The sequence below is a fragment of the Dasypus novemcinctus genome, chromosome 25, assembly GCF_030445035.2.
Source record: "Dasypus novemcinctus isolate mDasNov1 chromosome 25, mDasNov1.1.hap2, whole genome shotgun sequence".
Taxonomy (NCBI): Eukaryota; Metazoa; Chordata; class Mammalia; order Cingulata; family Dasypodidae; genus Dasypus; species Dasypus novemcinctus.
The window spans coordinates 7,529,014-7,550,821 of NC_080697.1; the positions used below are offsets into that span (position 1 = coordinate 7,529,014).

The window sequence follows — 21,808 nt, forward strand, 5'->3', positions numbered from 1 at the left end:
ATACATATAGCAGCATTATTCATAAGAGCCCAGAGGTAGAAATAACCCACATGTCCATCAGAAGATGAATGGATAAACAAAATGTGGTATTGCCATACAATGGAATATTTTTCCAACATAAATAAGAATAAACTATTGATATATGCTACATGAATGAACCTTAGAAACAATATGTTAAATGAAATAAGCTAGTCACAAAAGACTGCATATATAATTCCATTTGTATGAAAGTTCAGAATAGGGAAATCCATTGACAAAAAAGTAGATCAATGGTTGCTTACGGCAGAGGTGGGTGTTAGCTAAAAGATTCGTTTTTAAAGGATGAAATACTCTAAACTTGACTATGGTAGAAGTTTTTATTTATCTATGAATATACTATAAACCATTGGACTGTACACTTTAAATAGATAACTTGTACATTATATGAATTATAACTTAATAAAGCTGTTAAAAATAATAATAAAATAAATTAGCATGTTTCTCAAGGGTGGAAATATCAGAACTGCATTCTCCCAACTCTTCTTTGTTGCTGATATTGCAGTTCTAACTAGTCATGGTCATGGTCAAAATGATATATTTTATATTCTCCATGCTACTTATATGTGCTATCCATGATACCTATAGATTCATTGTAGGCAGAGAAATCTCTTAACTCTTGATGGAAATTAAACCTCGTATCTCCTCTTATTAGCATGGTGTCTTGGTTTTAAAAAAGGTTTCCAAATTGTGATCGTGATCAAAATGCTTTTAAGCAGTAACTTCTTGATGATATTTTCTTTATTGTTTAATATGGTAAGTTTTAATTCTGAATTTAGAAATAATTTCCCCAAAATTAGCTTGAGTTTGCATGGGCAGCGATGAATCTTTAAATCAATAGCAATATAGACACTATATAGTGTCTCTGCTATATAGTGTCACAATATGACACTATATAGATTTCAGTGTCATCTGCATATAGTCAATGATTTTCAAAACAAAACAAACATATGACATTTTTCTTAGAAAGCAAAAAGGGGAAACTTATATATACTTTTACAAAGGCCCTGGAAAGCTATGCTCAGTTCCAGGGAAGCTACAAGATAACAGAGAAAAATGTGAAGTCTAGCACCATTTTCATGGATCAATAGTGAAAAAAAAGAACTACATAAGGAAGAACATAAACATATTTCTTGGCCTCGAAATGATTACATTGGGTGCCAAAGGATGGTTCCAGTATCTATTGCCAATTGTCAAAACTGTTGCCCAGTCAAATAAACCTAGAAACTCCCTTCTGTTGAGTCTAATTTCCTTTTTAGTTCATCAGTCTAATAACATGGTCTTCATGGAAATTAACTCAAACACTAAGTCACGTCTTGTTTAAATACTTTTCAAATATATTCTCCCATATCTTGTGGAAACCTGTAATGAATATGAGAAGTATCAACTAGTGGAAGTTGTCAAATTTCTTCCTTAAAATCAGTATAATCCCCCATATTTTCTCAGTAACATTTATGAAATCAAAAGCTTCTTCTAAAATAAAGAAAAAAGTAATAACCAAAAAAGATGCTCTGAATGCTAGAATGGCATCATCCTAAAAAAAGTGAAATACAAATTATCCAAAAAGTTAAAAAAAGGATATCACTGAAGGATTATTCAATTATCAATAACATTAGAAAAAAATCATATAAGAGCAACTATGTTTCACTGCTGTTTGTTCTGTAAATGGGGAATTATGTGTCACTCTACTAGACCAATTATGAAGCATAATGATTATCAAGTTATAGAAATAATCTCAATTATCAGAAATCACAGCTGAATTTTAATTATTCAAGATAGTAAAATCATAAAAAAATAACCCACTAAGAATGAAAACTAGGGACAGAAAGAGGAAATTATTCGAACAAATAATTGCTGAGCTCTATTATGAATCAAGATTTGGCATTGTGACTTGTATAAGAAGAATTATGAGACAGCCTCCACATGCAGTAGGTTTATAATACAGTTGGATAAGAAAATCTAAAAGGAGAACTATATGGTATGGCAATATTCTTTTGATTATTCCATTCATTTTAAGTCTACTGGGAATTGAAAAGATGGAAATGTCACTCTGGGGTAGATAATAGAGAAAGTCTTCATGGATTTGAACGAGACCTTGAAGAAGAAATAGGAAAATTACTTACAGCAACCAAATTAAGCAACGCATTGTAGCCAGAATCTCCCTCCAGAATTCTGGTCATCTCACCGTAAAAGTCCTCATTCTGGGGTACACATTTGGCTGGGGCTCTGACAATACTGCAGATTAGAGGTTGGTCTGGGTTTTGTCCATTGAGTCAGAAGATCTTTGAGAGAACCTTGCTCAGCTCAGGTTCGTCTGGAGGGCTCTATTCTTCTCTAATTTCAGCACAGGATTGGGTTGGAATCACTGTCACCCCTGACTTGTGTGGGGAGCCACAGAAGACGGGTGTCACCATAACTGCTGAAGAATGAAATTCTCTCTCTGAAGGAAAAAAAGGTTTTGCCATAAGTCTGAGGAGATTCATTTTTGGCATCTTTCCATTCATTTTTACTATTTGAATAAAATATGCCGCCAACTGACAGCATGAGATTTATAATAAGAAGGGCCATAAAGAAATATTCAGAGGAGGAAAAAAAAAAACACACTCAACTGCCAGCATAAGGGACATTGTATCTTAACTCCTTTAATGTTTCTTCATTTTCAAGTGACCTCAGATGAAGAGGGCTGTCCACAAATAGAGTAGGATTACCGTATTCTTTCCTACAGACCTCAGTGGCAAATTGGTCACTCATCTTTTAGGATAAGAAAAATTCACTCACAAATATCATGAATGTTTATTCTTTTAGATTAATAGATCTACTAGCTCTCTAAGGAGAAAGAGCTTCTATCTATTGAGAAGTCTTTTAGAAAAACCTGCTTTTACTTATTTTATTTTTAATTTTTTTTGTTTTTTATTTTTCTTTTTTTTCTCTCTTTATTTTTAAATGTTACATTAAAAAAATATGAGGTCCCCATATACCCCCCACCCCCCTAACCCCACTCCTCGCACAGCAACAACCTCTTTCATCATCGTGGGACATTCATTGCATTTGGTGAATACATTTTGGAGCACTGCTGCACCACATGGGTTATAGTTTACATTGTAGTTTACACTCTCCCCCAGTCCAACCAGTGGGCCATGGCAGGACATACAATGTCCAGCATCTGTTTTTAAAATGCATGTTGAATCCATCAAGACCAAAAAAGTGAATTTTAGCTTTTTCAAAACTTGCCTTAATTCATCACTTTCAAACGCTTTCAGAATGATCATGATCTCAAGTTTCAATTACTTATCTTCCAAATGGAACAGTAATGTATGAAAATTTTAATAATGCTTCTAGGTAGCAGGATTTTAATAGAAGTTGATCTTTGCAGATTTAATATTTGGGCTGACTGTATTTGTGAATGACCCCAGAGGATCCAGTAACAAGTAGTAATATGTCATTTTGCTAAAGCATGAATGTGATTGTCTATGAAACTGGAGCTTGTAATTGAACAACTAAATTAGTAAGGTTAGTCAGCTGGCCACCCAGCATCTGCATCTCAAAGTAGCTATGTAGTTCTTATTTGTTAGCTCACTTAATACCTTAGAAGGAGGCAATTTTATGGCCATTTTAACAACAAAGCAATTTTATTTTAGAGTGATATTCAGATTTGGGGGAGTTAGAAAGATTTTAGGACATATCCCTCATAAATGTCAAGTGTCCACAATATATTAAAGAAGTAATACATTTAATCTCCTTGACTTATTCTCATCCAATCCACAACCAACATGCTTGAACCTCTAATACTATCCTTCAATCTGCACAACAGGAACACAGTAAGGTCTACAGCCAATGTTTCCAAAATCATCTTATGGATCATTGGCATCATGTTGGATAAAGCTAACTTCAAAGTATTGTTTAACATTACGGTGTTAGAAACACATTTATTAGAACATCTATAAACTAGCCTTGGAAATCTTAAACAGAATTCATTTCACTTTTCCCAGTGGTACTGTAATCAATGTACCTAATGAGATTTTCATAAGCAACAATACGAAACGTCTCTAAGGAAATTATTTTAAATGAGCTCAAAACCAAAACCATGAATATAATTCTCTTTTCAATTGGAAGGAACTGGCCGAATATCATCTTAGATGCAAATTAGCACTATTAATTTGCTATCCGGAATTTTGTAGATGTCCAACATTTTTTAATTTTTGAAACATAGAGCTCTAATTTTAGGTAGCTTTGAAACTTCTCCATTTTTAAATGAGGGGAAGGAGACATGGAGGAACCTTAAGTGATCTGCCCATCTACTAAGTTAGCAGAGTATATTCTTGAATTTAGGTCTCAATGCAAATTCCAGTGATATTCACAGAAAAAAAATGCTATTTGTAGAAAGGAAAACCCTTTCTTTCTATTATTGCACTGTCAGAATAGTCTGTTTTGGAAACTAATCCCTACCCCGAATTGAAATATAATTGTCCACTTAGCTAAATGGTGATAGAAGACAGTTAAGAGCCATCTTTTCCATCCTGAGTTAATTTGACCTTTAACTTGCAGGTTGTTTGTTTGCTAGGCTGCTGAAAGCAAATACCATAAAATGTGCTGGCTTTAACAATGGGAATTTATTAGCTTACATGCCTACAGTTTTGAGGCCGTGAGATTGTCCAAATAAAAGCATCCTCAAGGAGATGCTTTCTTCCCGAAGACTGGCTACCAGTGATTCTTGAGCCTCTGCCATGTGGCAAGGCAGGTGGCAGTGTCTGCTGGTCCCTCCCTTCTCTTCCAGTTTTCGCTGCTCTCAGCTTCTTGCTTTGGTGGCTTTCTTTCCTGTATTCATCCTGTTTATAAAGGACTCCAGTAAGAAGATTAAGACCTTCCCTGGGCCATGCCTTAATTGAAGTAACCTCATGGAAACCTACTTACAATAGGTTTATGCCTACAGGAATGGATTAGCTACAAGAACATGATTTTCTGGGATACATACAGTTCCAAACCACCACATGGATTAAAAATTTTTGTCAACATTATATATTGAATTTGAAGTCATCACTGTCCTCTCCATGACTGACCAAATCTAAAAAAACTTTAAAGGAAGGGCATGCTGTCCCACGGATTCAGAGTTCATCATGCTCTGCTGACACCTTGAGTTTGAACTTCTCCTAGCCTCAAAACTGTAAGGCAATAAATTTCCATTGTTTAAACCAATCTATTGCCTGATATTTGCTTTAGCAGCCAAGAAACTAAAATAGTTTTTGGTCCTGAAAAATGAGGTGCAGTTATTGCAAATATCTAAAAATGTGGAAATGGCTTTAGAGATGGAAGAATTGTGAGGTGCTTGATAGAAAAACCTAGATAGCTTTGAAGAGACTGTTGATGGAAATGTGAATGATAAAGGTACTTCCAAGAGGCCTTTGAAGGAAATTATGACTGTGTTATCAGAAATTGGAGGAAAGGCAATTCTCGTTATAAAGTAGCAGAGAACTTGACAAAATTGAATCCTGATGTTGGATGGAAGGGAGAACTTTAAAGTAATAAACTCGGATATTTAGAGGAGAAGATTTCCAAGCTAAGTGTGGAAGGTACATCCTGGTTTCTCCTTGTGGCTCATAGTGAAATGAGAGAGGAGAGAGACAAATTGAGGAGTGATGTGTTAAGCACAAGGAAATCAGCAATTAATAATTTAGAAAACTCTTGACCTGTTCAATAGTGTGCTCTGAGACTAGGCCCAGATGTGGCTTTTTCAGAACCTCCTTGAGCTTCTGGAAATGAGTCTCCAGAGAACAGGGCCCCATGTGAGGGTCCAACTGAACAATCCTTTGCTAAAGAGGTGGTGCCTGAATATGGATCCAGACATGGCAGGGGAAGTCGGATTGGAAGTGCAGTTATCTAGGAAGGATCTGAGAAGAGTTATATTGTCTGATGGTTTGGACCCACTTGAACTGCACACAAAGCAGACAGGCTTTTTGCAAAATTTGTATGAGCAGAACCACTGCCAGCCAGGACTGAAAGGGACAGAGAAGGAACAAATTGAAGGAAGAATGACTTCATAGACATAACCAGAAGCCTAGTTCTGGACCGAAGATATTTTCCATGTGTAGGGGAAGGGCAGGTCCACCTTCGTGCTTGGAGAGGATGGCTGTTCCTTGTGCCCCATTGTTCAGGGACAGTGCCACTGTCCCAAGGCTCAGAGATGGTAGAACCTGAGCTCCAACATTCACGGAGAACCTGGCCGCTGTATCAATGCTCACAGTCATGGGGCCTTCACCCTGACAATCTGGGAGAGCTTACTGCCAAGCACTTAGAAGGAGCGGGGCTGCTGCTTCATGAGGTCCAGAGGACAAAACAAAGACGACTCTCAGACCTTGGATTCTAACACAGTTTACTCTGCTGGGTTTCAGACTCGTTTGGAACCGGTGACCATGTTTTCTTTTCAATTTCTTCCTCTAGAATGGGAATGTTTATCATATGCCTGTCCTTCCATTGCTTATTGGAAGCAGATAACTTATTTTCTAGGTTTCACAGGTCCATTGGGTACAGGAATTTTGCCCCAGGATGGACCACACCCATAACTGATTTTTATGAGATTTTGTATTTAGAATTGTTACTGACTTAAAGATATTGTGACAGAATTAATTAAAAATACACTTATATTTTAACATATATATTAATATGCAATAAAGACCTTGGGGTTGAGGGCAGACTGTTGGGGACTGAGTCAAGTTCACAACCAAAGCCACATTCAGGTCACAACCCCTGGTCCTGTGGGTTGATCCCATTTGTCAACAGGGCCCGTGAAGATGTTATTGGATCAGGAGGGGCCAGATTGAATGAGGGTGGGCCTTAATCCAATACGGCTGAAGTCTTTATAAGCAAAGGAAATTAGACACTGAAGAGGAAGCCACGGGAGACGCAAGAAGCTGGAAGTTAGCAGAACCTGAAAGGGAAAGAAGACACTTCCACATGAATTACATGTGATGGAAAAGCCAAAGAACCCCAAAGATTGCTGGATAGCCAGGAGATATTGATGCTGGGAGGAAGCTAGCCTTCTAGCTTCTGACACTAGGAGCCAATAAATTCCTATTGTTAGTCCACAAATTGTATGGTATTTGTTTTAGCTGCTAGGAAATTAATACAGTAAACTTGCAGGGAAAGGCCAGGAACGTGTTGGTTTAGGGGCTAAGCACACTCCTCCAAAAGTATTACCAGAGATCCCAGATATGAAAATTATTATATATTAATATTTTCTAAAACAATTCAAGCAGCATGCATATATTTGAAATTATGCTATTATTGTGGTTATTAACTATGGGCCACATAGTTAATAACTGTGTTAGATGAACGTACAAACCCTTGACAATCATTCTTTTAATCCCACATACTTTTTTTAAGGGTCACACTTTTTATTCATTTATTTATTTTATTTATTTCTCTCCCCCTACCTTCGTTGTTTTGCATTCACTGTCAGCTCTCTGTATGCTTGTCTTCTTTTTCTTCTTCTTATTTTTCAGGAGGCCCTGGGAACCAAACCTGGGACCTCCCATGTGGTAGGAAAGCACCCAACTGTTTGAGCCACATCTGCTTTCCTCCCACATACATTTTTAAAAACACAATGTTAAGTGCTACTAGAAGATACTAAATGAGTAAAACAGTCATTACTGTCTAGGAGTTTGCAAAAAAATGCATAGGAAGAATAACGATCGCACAATTAACTCTTCCAAATTCTTTTCCCTGAACTTAGATGATTCCTAGAGTTATACCCTTCTTGCCCCTTCTCTTTCTTACTCATCGTTTATCAGTCATATATATGTTCATGGCCTCAACCATTAGGTATTTAAGTAACTACTAGTTCTGTACCTCTAGAAGCAGACCTCTCTCCAAAGTTGCAGACCTGTACTTTCTTGATGACTTCGCCTGGATGTACCAGGAGCCTGTCAGATGAAGTAAACACGCCCAGAAGTTAACCTCATCAGTTCTCCCTCCTTTTCCTCAAATTTGCATGTCCATTTCAATTAAAACCAATACTATTGTCCCAATGACCCAGTTCCAAATTTACAATTGTGGTTTACTTTACATCCTCTTGCAAAAAGTAAGAAATTCTGTTGTTATTACCCCAACAGTATCAAATTCATATTCTTTTCACATCCATTGTTACTCTTCTGTTTCAAGTCCTTATTACTTTCATGTGATTATAAGATGTTTTTCTTCCAGTTCTTTTTGTCTCATTACGCCCCATCTAGTCCCCCATTAGGAGTGATATCTTTTTTCCAAATAAAATAATACATGGAAATTCTAATTATGTAAAAACTATAAAACTGAAACTGTTCTCATTATAAGTCATTTTTGCTGGTTTCATTTTAATCTTGTTTCTTTTATTAAAATCCAATATATACCAAATCTGTCTGAAATGATACTGTGAACTGCATCTCTATCACCAAATATCAACGGATTGCCTTAAAAATTCTATTATGGGTTTAATAGCAACAACTACCAAAATTTGTTGTATTTCAGGCAATTTGAAAAAAAAAAGCAGGTTTCTTAAGGCCTCTGAATTTGGGGGCAAAAATATACAGATAAAAATACATGAATAAGTGTAAAATTTGTGGTTTTAATGCAAATTTTCATGGGCTTAGACTATGAACTTTTAATGCAATTTTGTGTTTTTAATGTACACTGGTTTCCCAATCAAGTGAAACAAAATGAGCCAAACTTTTTTTTCTCTATTAGACTAAGTAACAGTAAATCACCTTTTTCCTAAATTGTAATCTACTCCTGCAAGTTCCTGTTATGCCCAGCAAGAAGCAGGAGCTGGGAATAGACAGAAAATAGTGGAGCATTTCGTCCACATCAGAGAGTAGGGACTGGAAAACTAGAAATAGATTACTGAGTTTTCCCTAATTTCATCACTTATAGCTACATAACTTCTGGAAAGTACTATAATTTGGCCTAAGGAATTAATAATCTAAAAGTTAATATTCCCCTCTGCAAAGTGAAGATAATAATATCTGTCTTGGGATCACAGAATATAAGGACTGAGAATGTGAAATCATTTAAACATTATAAACTACAAGCTAATTTATTATAGATCTGAGTTTACAATGAATGCCTAATGTCCAGAGAAACAAACAAAAAAGAATGATAGATTAAAAGCCATAGAAAAGAATCCATTTCTCAATGCTTTCAAAAACTTTGCCATGGGCATTAATTGTCTAACAGTAATTCAATGGGTGATAGAAATTTAACCCAGGTGGAAGAAATTTATGTGAAAAACTTATAAAATTCTTTATATTGAGTTAGGAACTCTAAATCCAAAGGTCACACATTAGTCAGAACAATTTAAGAGCTTGGCACATCTCATTTCACCCTTTGAAATTAAAAACAGAGAACATAGCCTTTACTTGTAATTATAGATAGGACTGTCATTTCGTGATGGCTCATGTTTGGACAGAGCTTCATAGTTGGGGAGGTATTTCCATATGTACTGTCTCCGTTAATCCTCCCAACAGCCCTGTAAACCGTATGCTCTGTGCTAAGGGGAACTCTTCCACAAGGAAGTATTTCAGCTGAACTTGAAGGATTAGTAGCAGTCCTCCAGGCAACAACCAGGGAAAGAAGAGTTTCCCAAGACTACAGAAAGCATATGCAGAAGTGCCAGGAAGTAGACCAGCTCTACACATTTGAGGAGCTACAGGAACTGAGGTACAGCTGGGAGGCCACAAAATCCACGTGGCAGGAGATGGGGCTGGAAGCCAGGGCCAGGAAAGGAGGCTTCCTGTAGGCTGCCTTACACAGCAGGTTGATCTTTTTTAAATTTTTTTTTTGTCTTTATTTTTTTAATGTTACATTAAAAAAATATGAGGTCCCTATATACCCCCTAGCCCCCTCACCCCCCTCCTCCCCCCATAACAACAACCTCCTCCATCATCATGGGACATTCATTGCATTTGGTGAATACATCTCTGAGCACCACTGCACCTCATGGTCAATGGTCCACATCATAGCCCACACTCTCCTACAGTCCACCCAGTGGGCCATAGGAGGACCTACAATGTCCGGTAACTGTCCCTGCAGCACCATCCAGGACAACTCCAAGTCCCGAAAACGCCCCCACATCTCATCTCTTCCTCCCACTCCCTACCCCCAGCAGCAACCATGGCCACTTTCTCCACATCAATGCCACATTTTATTCGATTACTAATCACAATAGTTCATAAATAGAATATCAGTAAGTCCACTCTAATCCATACTCTAGTCCTCCATCCTGTGGACCTTAGAATGGTTGTGTCCACTCCACATCTATATCAAGAAGGGGCTTAGATTCCACATGGATGCTGGATGCAATTCTCCTGCTTTCAGTTGTAGGCACTCTTGGCTCCCTGGTGTGGTGGTTGACCTTCTTCACCTCCATGTTAGATGAGTGGGGTAAGTTCAATAAACCAGAGTGTAGGAGCTGAAGTCTATTGAGGCTCAGGGCCTGGCTATCACATGGTCAGTCCAGAGATTCAGGTCCCCTGGGTATACATTAAACCCCAGCACCAACTACAGTTCTGATAAAAGTAACAGGAGAGACTTGTGAGCAAAGATCACATCTAAGTCCAGCTCCATCGCACAGAAACACAAACTCCAAAGTAGGGCCAACTGAGATGGCACTGAACTCCATAGCAGGTTGATCTTGATTGTTCCAAGTGAGCAACTACCAAAGGGTTTTATTCAAGGGTGGGATGTAATTTTATCTGAGTTTGTGCAACAGTTAATGGGAATGAGAAAGAACAATCCCAGAGTGAGGTGTTGGCCTGAACTCAAGCAGTGGCAGCGAGGGATGGGTTGGGGAGACAGTCAAAAGACAGAATCCATGGGGTTAAGTACTGATTTGTTGGGGAATGGAGAAGAGGGAGCTGCTGCAGATGACACCCAAGCTCTGGTTTAGAGGCCTTGGTTGGCAGCGGGCACCCTCGAGTTGTAGGGTGCACAGGAGGACTGGTGGAGGTGAGGAGCGGGGAGGTCACTATTTTGGAGGAGTCTCTAAGGGATTCGCGTGAAGATATTCGGCAGGCAGTTGTACGAAATGGGAGAATGAGAGAAAAGCCTGGACTTAAGATCATCAGTCGTCACTCTTCTTGAGCCCTTTCTCTTTAGGATGATAAAACGAACTTTAGAGGAAGAAAATGAAAAGATCATTAAAAACAGATTTCCTCCATCAGGCACAGAAAACAGGCAGGAGTGCTGGGAAGTGCACTTTCTTCTGGGTGTGCTGCCTTCCCAAACAAAGCTGACTACTCTGGTTAGGCAGGCAATGAGCAGCCCAGACCATAGGTGGGCGATTCAGAATAATGAGGCAGGGATTTGGGATTTGCATTTTTCTCATAGGAAATAGGAGACTATTGAAGGAAATAAGACTATCAAAGTATTCAGAAGATTGATCGTCGTACATAGGTCTATTAGTCTGATAAGAAAACAGTACTTTATAGAGCTGTAATCAAATTATGGGGAAAGGATGTACCTCAAGTGGTTGGGCACCTGCTCCCCATGTACAAGATCCTGGGTTCAATCCCCAGGACCTCCTAAAAATATATCTATATATCTATATAAATATATATAAATTGAAGAAGTGTGAAGAAGAGGGAAAAAGTGAAGAGGACTGAAAGGGCACTTTGTAGCATCTGGAGACATAACTAATACATGCATTGCCTCAGTTTCCTCCTCATTTGCAAAATGAGTTATAATAAATACCTATCTCATAGGTAAAGAGGGTTGTTGTGAAATTGACTATTGCATATATAGTGCTAGGTATACTGCCTGGACTAAAGGAGTTCAGTGGATGCTTGATGAATGAATAATGTATGGCATCAAAGAAAATCAACCAAAATCTACTAATAATCACCTTTATTAACTGGGGCATTTTTTTCTTTCTGTCAGTCAGTATACCCAGACATCCACACACCAATGTTCACAGCAGCAATTCACAATTGCCAAAAGGTGGAAACAATCCAGGTGTCCATCAACCAATGAATGGATAAACTGTGGTCTATTCATACGATGGCATATTATGCAGCTGTAAGAAGAAATGAGGTCGTCAAGCATATGACAACGTGGATGAACCTGGAGGACATTATGTTGAGTGAAGAACGTCAGACAGAAAAGGACAAATACTGTATGACTGTGTTACTATGAACCAAATATATTGTGTAACATATTGTATGATTCAAAAACAATTATACGTATTCAGTACATTTGATTGAGAAAAGGATGTTTTTATTCAACTGTGTTTTCTTATTTTTAAATTGTTTATATTTTCAAGTAAGTGTACAAAGTAAAGTTAAAAAAAAAATTAGTACAGTCCACTTGCCTTGAGACTATGGTACTGAACCTATATCCTGAAAAAAGCAATCAACATTCAGCACTATAAACCCAATTGTGAAACTCTTGATAACAGAATGAGGAATTTTTTTGTCATCGTCCATGGTCGCTGGAGGGGATGTAGAATTAACTATTTTTAGTTTCCCTTACCTTTAATGCTAAGATTCTTTGCTGGCTTTGAGAGCTTCATCAACAATTCAAAGGAACCATCTTAAGGAAAATGGGTTTGCTTTAGACCAGGATGGGCCTTTGGAGACCCTTCTCGATCAGATGGTCTCCAAAGCACAGACCACCCAGAAAGCAGACCCATGATTTGACCTGTAGCCGCAGCTCATACAATCTGTACAGACAGGCATGACGCTCCCCCTGGACGTGCAGGGGAATCACGTCAAGCAAAGCCCGTGCCTTTGCCCACTTGTTGTGGAAGCACACGCAGGAGAGCACCGACGTGCACCGTGAATCCCGCTGGTACCAGAACAAGTGCCGCACGGCTGTATTCTAGGAGATTTCCTGCTTGGCCTTAGGGAAGTCATTTTACTGACTCTCTACCCATGTTATATGTTGAGTAGTGTCTCCCAAAGAGGTTTGTTCAAGTCCTAACCCCACTTCGACGACCATGACCTTGCTTGGAAATAGGATTTTTGAAGCCATGGTAAGATCAGGCCAAGCTGCAGGTGGGTGGCCCTACGCCATGTAACGGCTGCCCTTGTGAGAAGGGGAGAAGTGGACACACAGACCCAGGGGCGATGCCACGTGGCCTCTGAGGCGGGCCTGAGCTCAAGGACCACCAGCACAGCACCCCAAGCGAGGAAGAGGCGAGGCAGGATTCTCCCACCAGGTTTTGGACTTCTAGTCCCTACAACTGTGAGACCAGGCAGTGCTCTTGTCTTAAACAACATAGTTTGCGGTCCTTTGCAGCGGCCTTAGTACACCACACATTTTAAAAATAGAATAAAATATCAGGATAAACATAATCATCTTACATAATGCTGCTGCTGTGTAAGGAATAACAACAGTAGCTTTTTGGAACACGGGCACTTTAACCACACAAGAAAACTGCTATCCTGATTCTTTATGAATTTAAATGAGTACCATTCCTATTTCTCTTCATTTTCTAATGATGACTTTCAAACAATTTTTCTTCCAATTTCCAAAATACCCTCATGCTCTAACTTCCACCCTTCTTCGTTCACATTTTATACCCAAGCTTTTCCAAAAAATAAAATTACAACGAGTTTGCAGGGCCACAAGCTTATACCTGTTCTACTGCTGGCACTGGGCACTTTTCCCGGCATCCTCAACTTGTCCTCCATGCCACATTTGAAGCTGGTGAGAATATTAAATGGAGTTGTGTACAACTTTAAAAGCCATTCCCGGTTGGATTTCATTTTGCTTGTTTGACTCTGGGAAGGAGTGAGGTGAAGTAAGGCTACAATCGTGTGTAAAGAACCGAATTTGCAACCGAGGAGAGGAAATTGCCTGCTCGGTGTTTCTGCGCAGTGGAGGGGTCTTTCCGGAACTCAGAGGGCGCAAAGGTGCGCTCCCTAAGGCACCGCGCTCCTAAAAGGCAAAACCCCAGAAAGATGAAGGCGTAAAAAGCCACGGAACCGCTGGAGATTAAAAATCGAGATAGCGCATCAAAGGCTCCATACAACGCTCTAGTGCAATGGAAACTACCGCATTTAGAAGAAAAAACCCTGCCCGCCCAATTGCGCCAAGCGGCTTCACCAAAGCGCAGCCGCCAAGTTCAAGTCCCCGTACCCGGCTCCTCCAAAGCACCCGCGGGCACTCGTGCCTCAACCCGAGTTGAAAGCCAGTTGTCTCAACGCGAGCACTGCCCTGAAAGCGATCTCCAGGGCGCGAGAACCAGGAACGGCTCTCGGAGGGGAGAAGTAACCTGGTGGCCGTCGGTGGCCGCTGAGGGCCGGGCGGCTGTCCTAGAGAGGAAATCCCGGGGGCCGCGCGCGGAGGGAGCTCGTGGGGGCCTCTGGGGCCGCCGGGAAGGGACCTCGAGCGCCTCGGAGGTGGGCCCCGGAGCCCACCCGTGCCTGCGCCCACCCCTCGCACCCCGGCAATGCGACCGAGAGGCTCCGGGCCGCGCGGGGAGTCCCGCAGCGCAGCGCGCCCTGCGGCTGCGAGCGCAGGGCTGCCCCCGAGGGCCACCCCAACGTCCGGGGCCACCGCCCGCACCGCGCTCCGGGTCTCCCCAGCCGCCGCACACCGCGGGCGGGTCCCGCCGGGAAAGCCCGCGTGGCCCGTGGCCCCCGCGCCGGCACCCGATCGCGACACCGCGCCGCAGGCGTCACCGCTCGGGGACGCTTCGAGACGGCTGCCCCAGGTTTGCGCCTCGTCGCCCGGGCTGGTGCCTGGCCGGGGTTCCCCGCGGGGGCCGGGGAGCGCGGAAGCCAGTGTCCGCGGGAGACGCCGTCGGCGCCCCCAGCGCCGGTCTCCCTGGCCGTGGCCGTGCGTGGCGCAGAGGCGCTTCGCGGGCTGCCAGGTCTGCGCTGGACGGAGGTCCTCCCCTGGGGCGCGCAGGACTTCCCTCCCCCGGGATAAAGACAGCTCGCCCCCGAGGGGAAACTCAGGAGGGTCGCCCCGCGGTGTCCCCGGCGCCCAGAAAGTGCCTGTCAGGCCCGGGTGCGGGGGCCACCCGCGCAGGGTGGGCACCCCTGGGGAGCCTCCCCGGGCGCTGCTCCTTGCCCAGTGCTCCGGGCTCCGGCAGGCCCGCGCGGGCGTCCTTCGGGGACACGGGGGCTGATGGGACCTTCCTGTCGCAGCCCCCTCCCCCGGGCTCGCAAGGGGGACCAGCCCCTCCCACCCGCGACGTGTCCCCTGCGCCCACGGGGCGCACGCAGAAAGCGCTCCTTACGAACCCTCTGCGCATGTTAGCGTGACTCGACCAGGGTCACCGCGGCAGGAGGCAGCCCTGGGACCCAGCGCCCTTCGGCTCGCATTTCTCCCGCGGCTCCGGGCCGGGCCTGGGGGCGCCCCGGGCTCCCCGCCTCGGCTTGGGGCGCCCGGCGGGCAGCACAACCCCGTTCCCCCAAGACGCGTACTCGCGGGACTCCCCCCGAGGGCTCAAGGCCGCCGCCGCCCCCACGTCCCCACCCTGCCCGCCTAGGCACCCCCCCCACCGGCGCCGCGCGGCGCCCCACCTTCCCGCCGCGTTTCCGCTACAGCCCCGCGCCGCGGAACCCCCCGCGCCCCCTTCCCCCCGACTGAGCATGCGCCCCTGCCGGCGCCTGGAGTCCACAGCCCGCGCGCTCCCGGCCGGGGGCGGGGCCAGGGCAGGGGGCGGGGCGCGGGGCGGGGCGCGCCTGCGCACTCGGCTCCGCGGCCCTGGGGCTGTCCATGGGATTCCCAAGCCGCCGCAGACTCCCCCGAGCGCGGTGCGGGGCGGCTGGGCTGGCGGGGCGCGATCCGAGCGGGCTTTAGGCAGCCAGGGCGCTCCGGGGCAGCGGGCGGCGCGGGACAACCACGCACCGACGGCCTCGCCGCTCGCCAGAATTAGAGCCGTCTTCTCGGAGAAGCAGAACTGTCGAGGCGTGTGGCCGCGACCGCGACCCTGCGCAGCGCTGTGCGGTGAGTGGAAAGGACCGTCTCCCCGGCGATCCCGCACGGGCAGCGCACCCCTGCCGGCCGCGGCCGCGGTCACACACCTGGCTCTGCACAGAGGCGGGTCCGGGCGTGCGGACAGTCGCTTTGGCCGCTGCGGGCGTGGGGCCGGGGTCGTGGGGGGCCCCTCGGAGGCGGGGGTGCGGGCAGCGCTTGCTTGCGGCGTGCTCGGGGATTGTCTGCAGCCGCGCTGAAGGCCACCCGAGGTGCGGTTTTCGCGAGTCTATATATAGGCGGGTTTCCTTGCGCAGAGCTCGGGCGCTCGTGGACGGGCTGCGAAGTTTTCCGGGCGCTGCTGAACGGGCGAGCGGCTGCAGCCAGGGCCAGCCCCGCGCCCCGGGGGGGGGGGGGAGCGGGGGGGTGCACCATTTTCCTCGCCGGGGGAGGGGTGCAGCAGGGGTTGGCGGAGTACAGCGGAGGGGACGAGAGCGCAGGGAGACGCGGGTGCTTTCTCCGCGGATCCACGGAGTGGGGCGCAACGGGAGCGCATTTCCCTCGCGCTGTCTGGAGCCAGGGCGGTCGTTTTTCGTCTCTGGTTTTCCATCCTGATGGTGAAGGGGCAGGAGGAGGCCGGGAGGTGGGCCGCCGCGCGCCCCCCGGGCCGCTCTGGAAGGAGCCGGAGGCGCGAACCCCGCTACTTGCCTGCGTGGGGCGTTCGTTTCGGGGAGCGCGGGGCCAAGAGCCGGCGCCCCTGGCTTGTTCCGCAGGCTGCCCTAAAGGAGAGAAGGTCGTTTGTGATTTGGCTTAGGATGGGCCGGTCTTTGCCCAGAAGCTGGCAGAAGGGTCCTTGCAAGGTCAAACCGTGGAAAGCAGACCGCCGATTATCCGCGCCCAGGGCGCTGGTGGCGGTGGTGGGGGCTGGGGGCCAGGGAATGGGCCGCTGCTGCGAGGGCTCAGCCTGCACCAGCGCCCTGCCCGGGGGACTGTGGGCATCCATTTTCCCGGAGTTGCTCTCCTGTCCAGGTTTTGGAGACCACAATGAAATGAAGTGCCGGCGGGTGTGGAAAACCCAAGCCGTGGGCTGTGCGTGACTTCCCACTTGAAGGCAAGGGGGGGGGGGTGCTTTATTTCTACCTATAGGAATTTAAGAAAAAATCAAGGGATTCCAGCTGGAGACAAACCCCAAATGAAACTCTTGGGGAAACGCGTTTTACCCCCACTGGCGTCTACACTGCCTGGCGTATGTGGGGGGGCGGGGGAGAGTGCGTGAGGAGCCCTGCATCGTTGAACACCCTGCTCATTAGTGCATGCTCATTAATCTCAGAGTGTTGAATAACCCTTGAAAACGCTGCACTGAAGCAGCTCGGCACGATGGCGTGAGGCAGGCAGAGGAGGAGGCGCGTGGCCCGTGTGTGACCACAGCAGCCAGGTTCCCGTGGAAAAATCAGGTCCAGCTTCTGAAATGGAGTGGACGGGAGTGGATCTCTCCCCAGTGAGGCAGGTCGTTACAGGGGTCTTTGGCCCTGGTATCAAGAGCTGTTTGGAAACCCTCAAAGGTCTTGACAGTTTATTTTACAAGGATGAAATTTGAAACCCAAAGCATCCATCGCTCTGCCTCCTCAGCTCCTTCCTTACTCCTGGGCAGAGGGACCAATCATCTGCCACAAGGAGACACACGCCTTGTCCCCTCTTGAGAGTTGGCATCTGCTCCGTGAACGGTGCAGGCGTTGGGCTGCGCTGGTTCACGGGCGGTGGAGGAAAAGGGCGAGCCTGGAGTTAAATCTCAGAGGTGTGGATCTTGGGGTCCCTGGCTCCCAGGCTAACTGCTTTGAAGGGTCAGATTGGGAAGAGACCCTAGAAGGCATCCAGGCCAGTCCCCTTGTTTTACAAATGAGGCAACTGAGGCCCAAAGCCATGGAAAAATCAATTGACTGTGGAATAAATAAGTTAACAAGTAATGTCGAGTGGAAGTACTGCTTTCTGGCTGCCCTTTGCAGCATCCTGGGTGGTGGCAATGCTGCATTCTCCAAAAAAAAAATGTCTGCTCCTCCAGCCGCTCTTCACGGTGGTCTCCAGGCCCCTGTCCTCGGCCTCTCTGCTTCCCCCTCTGCCTCTCTCCTACCAAGGCCTCTTTCCTCTGTTCTCTTGCCCCTCAACCCTCATACCCCGACCTCACTGGAGGCTTAGGTGGCCTTTGTGGCCTCCTGGCATCTCCGTCAGCTTCTCTGGAATCCCTGGAGGTTTGTGAGTGCAGGGGCAGAGCAGACGGAACCTGCCGCTCCTGTCTGAGCACCACCCAGGGCTTTTCTCCATCCCCTCCCTGCCCTAAGCCCCAGGGTCCTGCCCGAGGCTCTGCAGGCGCCATCTCCAAGGTCTCACCCATCCAGCCTCTTCCCAGATGGCTGCAGCTGCTGCACCGGGACCTGGTGGCATGAGCAGGCTGCAGGTGTCAACATGCCAGGGGCCCCGCCGGCTCTCCCTGGGCTACTGGAAAGGCCGAACCCCAATCGGAGATGCCTGTCTCCAGCCTCCAAGGAAACTGATGAAGCCACCCACGGAGGAGGAGGGGGTGGGCTGGGGAAGCTAGAGGGAGCCGCCTGGCTGGCTGAGCCTGGAGCGGCACTGCCGGGCACAGCGCAGCCTCCTAGAGGCTTTGTGTGTCCCAGGAACGGCCACCCCTTCGCACCAGGTTGGGTTTGCTGGCCCTCGCCCTGCCTGCCGGCTTGTCTTCCCTCCCTCCTGCTTTTCCAGTCTTTCTCTCCTCTCCCTTCCTCTCCCTCTTGCCTCCTTGTTTTCTCCCTTCCTTCCTTTCCTAAGAATTTCCTGAGGGCGTTTGGAAGATGATCTGTGCCCTCCTCTCCCTTCTTGAGACGTCCTCTCCCAGGCACTCAGAGCCAACCTCAGCCAGCAGAAACGTCCCCTTCGGGGAGCTGGCACGGTCTCCTACCTGAGGGCTGGGGCCCCGGGGAGAAGCGGCCAGCTGCTGAGCCTGTCCCTCTTTAAAGACCCCCCCGAGGACCCCTGAAAGTTGCTAAGGGAGCTGAGCCTTCTCTGACACGGTCTGATGTCTGTCTTGGAGAGATCCGCGCTGGGTTGTCTGGCCCTTGTGTTGCTACCCTGTGCTGAAACCAGGCCTGCGGGGCCCTTCCGAACACCGCAGCCTCTGCAGAGACACGAGACTAGGAGTTGCTAAGTGCCCGCTATTGATTTGCTCTCCTGTGACTCCCGTTCTGCTAGAGGATAACGTGGCTGGGAATGTTATCTCGGGCACGCTGCAGGTTCTCTATTTGGGTGGTGTGTTGGGGTGTTTTCCACACACTGATGGGCACTGTGACAGCACGACATCAAATGCGTGGGTTCCTGATTGATAAGAGCAATCTGTTTTAATGTTGTTCTCAAAGTCTTTTTCTTCGTACTGAGTGATTTTTCTGCTCTTGAGATTGGGGATGGTTTAGGAAGGTAGAAAGGCTCTTTTTGTAGAAGATATCACATTCAGTTACTCTCTTAAGAAATTGGCAATGCCCATCTCTGTTGTGTACATGGTATACATAAACACAGTCATTCTCCTACCCTATGAATGGCACAGAAATAAATTGATATGTGATTGAACTTACTATTATCCCAGTGCTTAGGTCACATAATTAATAGAATAAATGAACTGGATTTGGGTTCATAAAAATTACTTAATTCATTCCTCCACTACATAAAAAATATATATTACATTAAGGGAAAAGTTTATTTAAAACCATGTCTATAAAATGGCATTACAGTCTGCAAGGGCAAAGATTTTAATGGCTTTTTTCATATTTCCACAGCTCTGCACAATGTCACAGTAGGTACTCCATAATATTTGTCAATTATGTATTTGTTCTAGTAAGAATGGATTTCATGAGCCTTACTAATTACATCAAGAAATCAAATCATCTACTAAACTCTGTGCACAATTAACATCGCTTTAACTATCTGTACGTCACTAAAAGAAAAAGCTAGACTGAAGAATATTAAATCATTTATTCTATTAGATATAAGAATATTACATTAATACTTTCATGAGTACTTTTACATCCATGTATATGATCCACTTATCCCCCCTTTAACTACTTAATAAGTGAAAAACATATTATTATTTTTCTCTGTTTACAAGAATTGCCATTAATAAGTCCAAAAAGGAATATAAGCCTAGGCTGTGGTACTGTGTGATCCACTTATTTAGATCGCCACTTTTTGAACTGTAATGACTTTAGCACGTTCATGTGGTAAAGGGACCTCAATACTGCATTTCTCATTTACAGTTTGTTTCTAAAGATAACTTCTGCTCTCTTGAGTGAATCGAAATAGTTTGAGTTACTCCCAGCTTGATTCATTGAGAATTTCCAAATGGAAGGATCTTAGGGATGCTTTGGAAACTATTTCATGAATGAAACAGAAATGGAATAGCAAATTACGGAAGAATCCTCAAAGAGGTTTGACATTTTAATAATAAGGTGCCTGTGAATATATTAAAGAGATGCTCTATACCCTTATCAGCCAATTTAAAGCATGTGATTCAGATTCTCTACCTTGAAGCTTAGGGCATTTCACCCCTGCCTTACCTCTTGCAACCCTAACAAATGGTCTGCTATGTTAGAACCAATGGTTTACTTAAAAAAACAAAAAAACATAATTCATGGCATTTCCAACAATTTGTTGAATTATTTTCAGGTGAGCAATCTATTTCCTTTTGTTCTAAATCACAGTTAAGACTTGGAGTATTCTCATTCACCAAGTGGCCTTCGAATTCAGTGTATCCTAATATAGCAGTTGCTGAACTTTTCATAGACAGTAGGTTCTCCTAATTAAAAAGATTGCATTTTTACAAAGCATAGCTTGTAATAGGCAAAAGTGTTTATAAGTCAGTTCAATTTACTTAAAATTATTATAGTTCCATAGAATGAATCTCTTTTTTTAAAAATTCTTGCTCATATAAGGACTTTTCTAAAAATAGAAACCTATCCCTTTAAATGTGTTTTTTTCTCCTTTCTTTGGATTTTGTTTATAATCTGTTAGGCTCTGGAGACTATGAACTTTAAAGGAGTGGTATGTAAATAAAGGTGGGGTTTTTTGTTTGCTTTTTGTTGTTGTTGTTGTTTGCAAATCATTAACATGCTAAATGTGCTTTGGATCCTAGGTGAATTTTTTCTAAAGTAAATAGCCAGACTCTGCTCTTTCTATGGTTTTATATTTAAAAATGTTTATTACAAGTTAGGTTTCTTAAAATAGTAAGACTCAAGTGCTATAGGAGTCTTTGATGTTTAATATTCTGTTAATTTGTGATTACTGTTTATTTCTGATTTCTTGAAATTCAATTTTAAATTATGAGTAAAATGTCCCAATGAGGCCCATTAAGCATTATCAATAAACTTGAAATACCTATTAATATAATATTTTATTAGTAATGGAACACAGTGCTATACAAGTCTGAATTTCAATTAGCAGTTTCTGTTTGGTGGAGGTATTTGGCATTTGATGTTACGAGTTAATAGAAAACTATCAATTTTGTTTATTCCAGAAGTTCAAGTGTTTCTGAAATTTATATAGAAGGTGCTTGGTGGTGTTGGTGGAAACAGCCTATTTCTTTCATGTTTCTTGCACATATGGGAAACTTTATGTACATACAAGATTGTCAGTTGTTCTTTTAAATGGTTGTGTTTTTTTTAAAACCCTTTAACTCTCTCCTCACTTTTAGTTTGTGAATTAGAAAACTCAGCTTAAAGGATTTCAGCTGGCCCAAAGGAAATTAGGAGAGGACTTGCAGACAAGAGTTTGTAAGCCAGACAGACCTCGATTAAAATGCCCAGTTCCACAGTGTGTTTGTCCTGTAAGTGGTTTAACCTCT

At 44.7% G+C, this 21,808-nt stretch overlaps 1 protein-coding gene across 1 annotated transcript in view; it reads left to right on the forward strand.

The window, feature by feature from the left end:
* Nucleotides 1-15,681: 15,681 nt before the first annotated feature.
* Nucleotides 15,682-21,808, forward strand: part of VSNL1 (visinin like 1) — a 106,373-nt gene continuing 100,246 nt past the window's right edge. The window contains exon 1 of the mRNA XM_058288098.2: nt 15,682-15,960. The gene's annotated coding sequence lies outside the window, so the exon portion shown is untranslated. The remainder of the gene's footprint in view (nt 15,961-21,808) is intronic.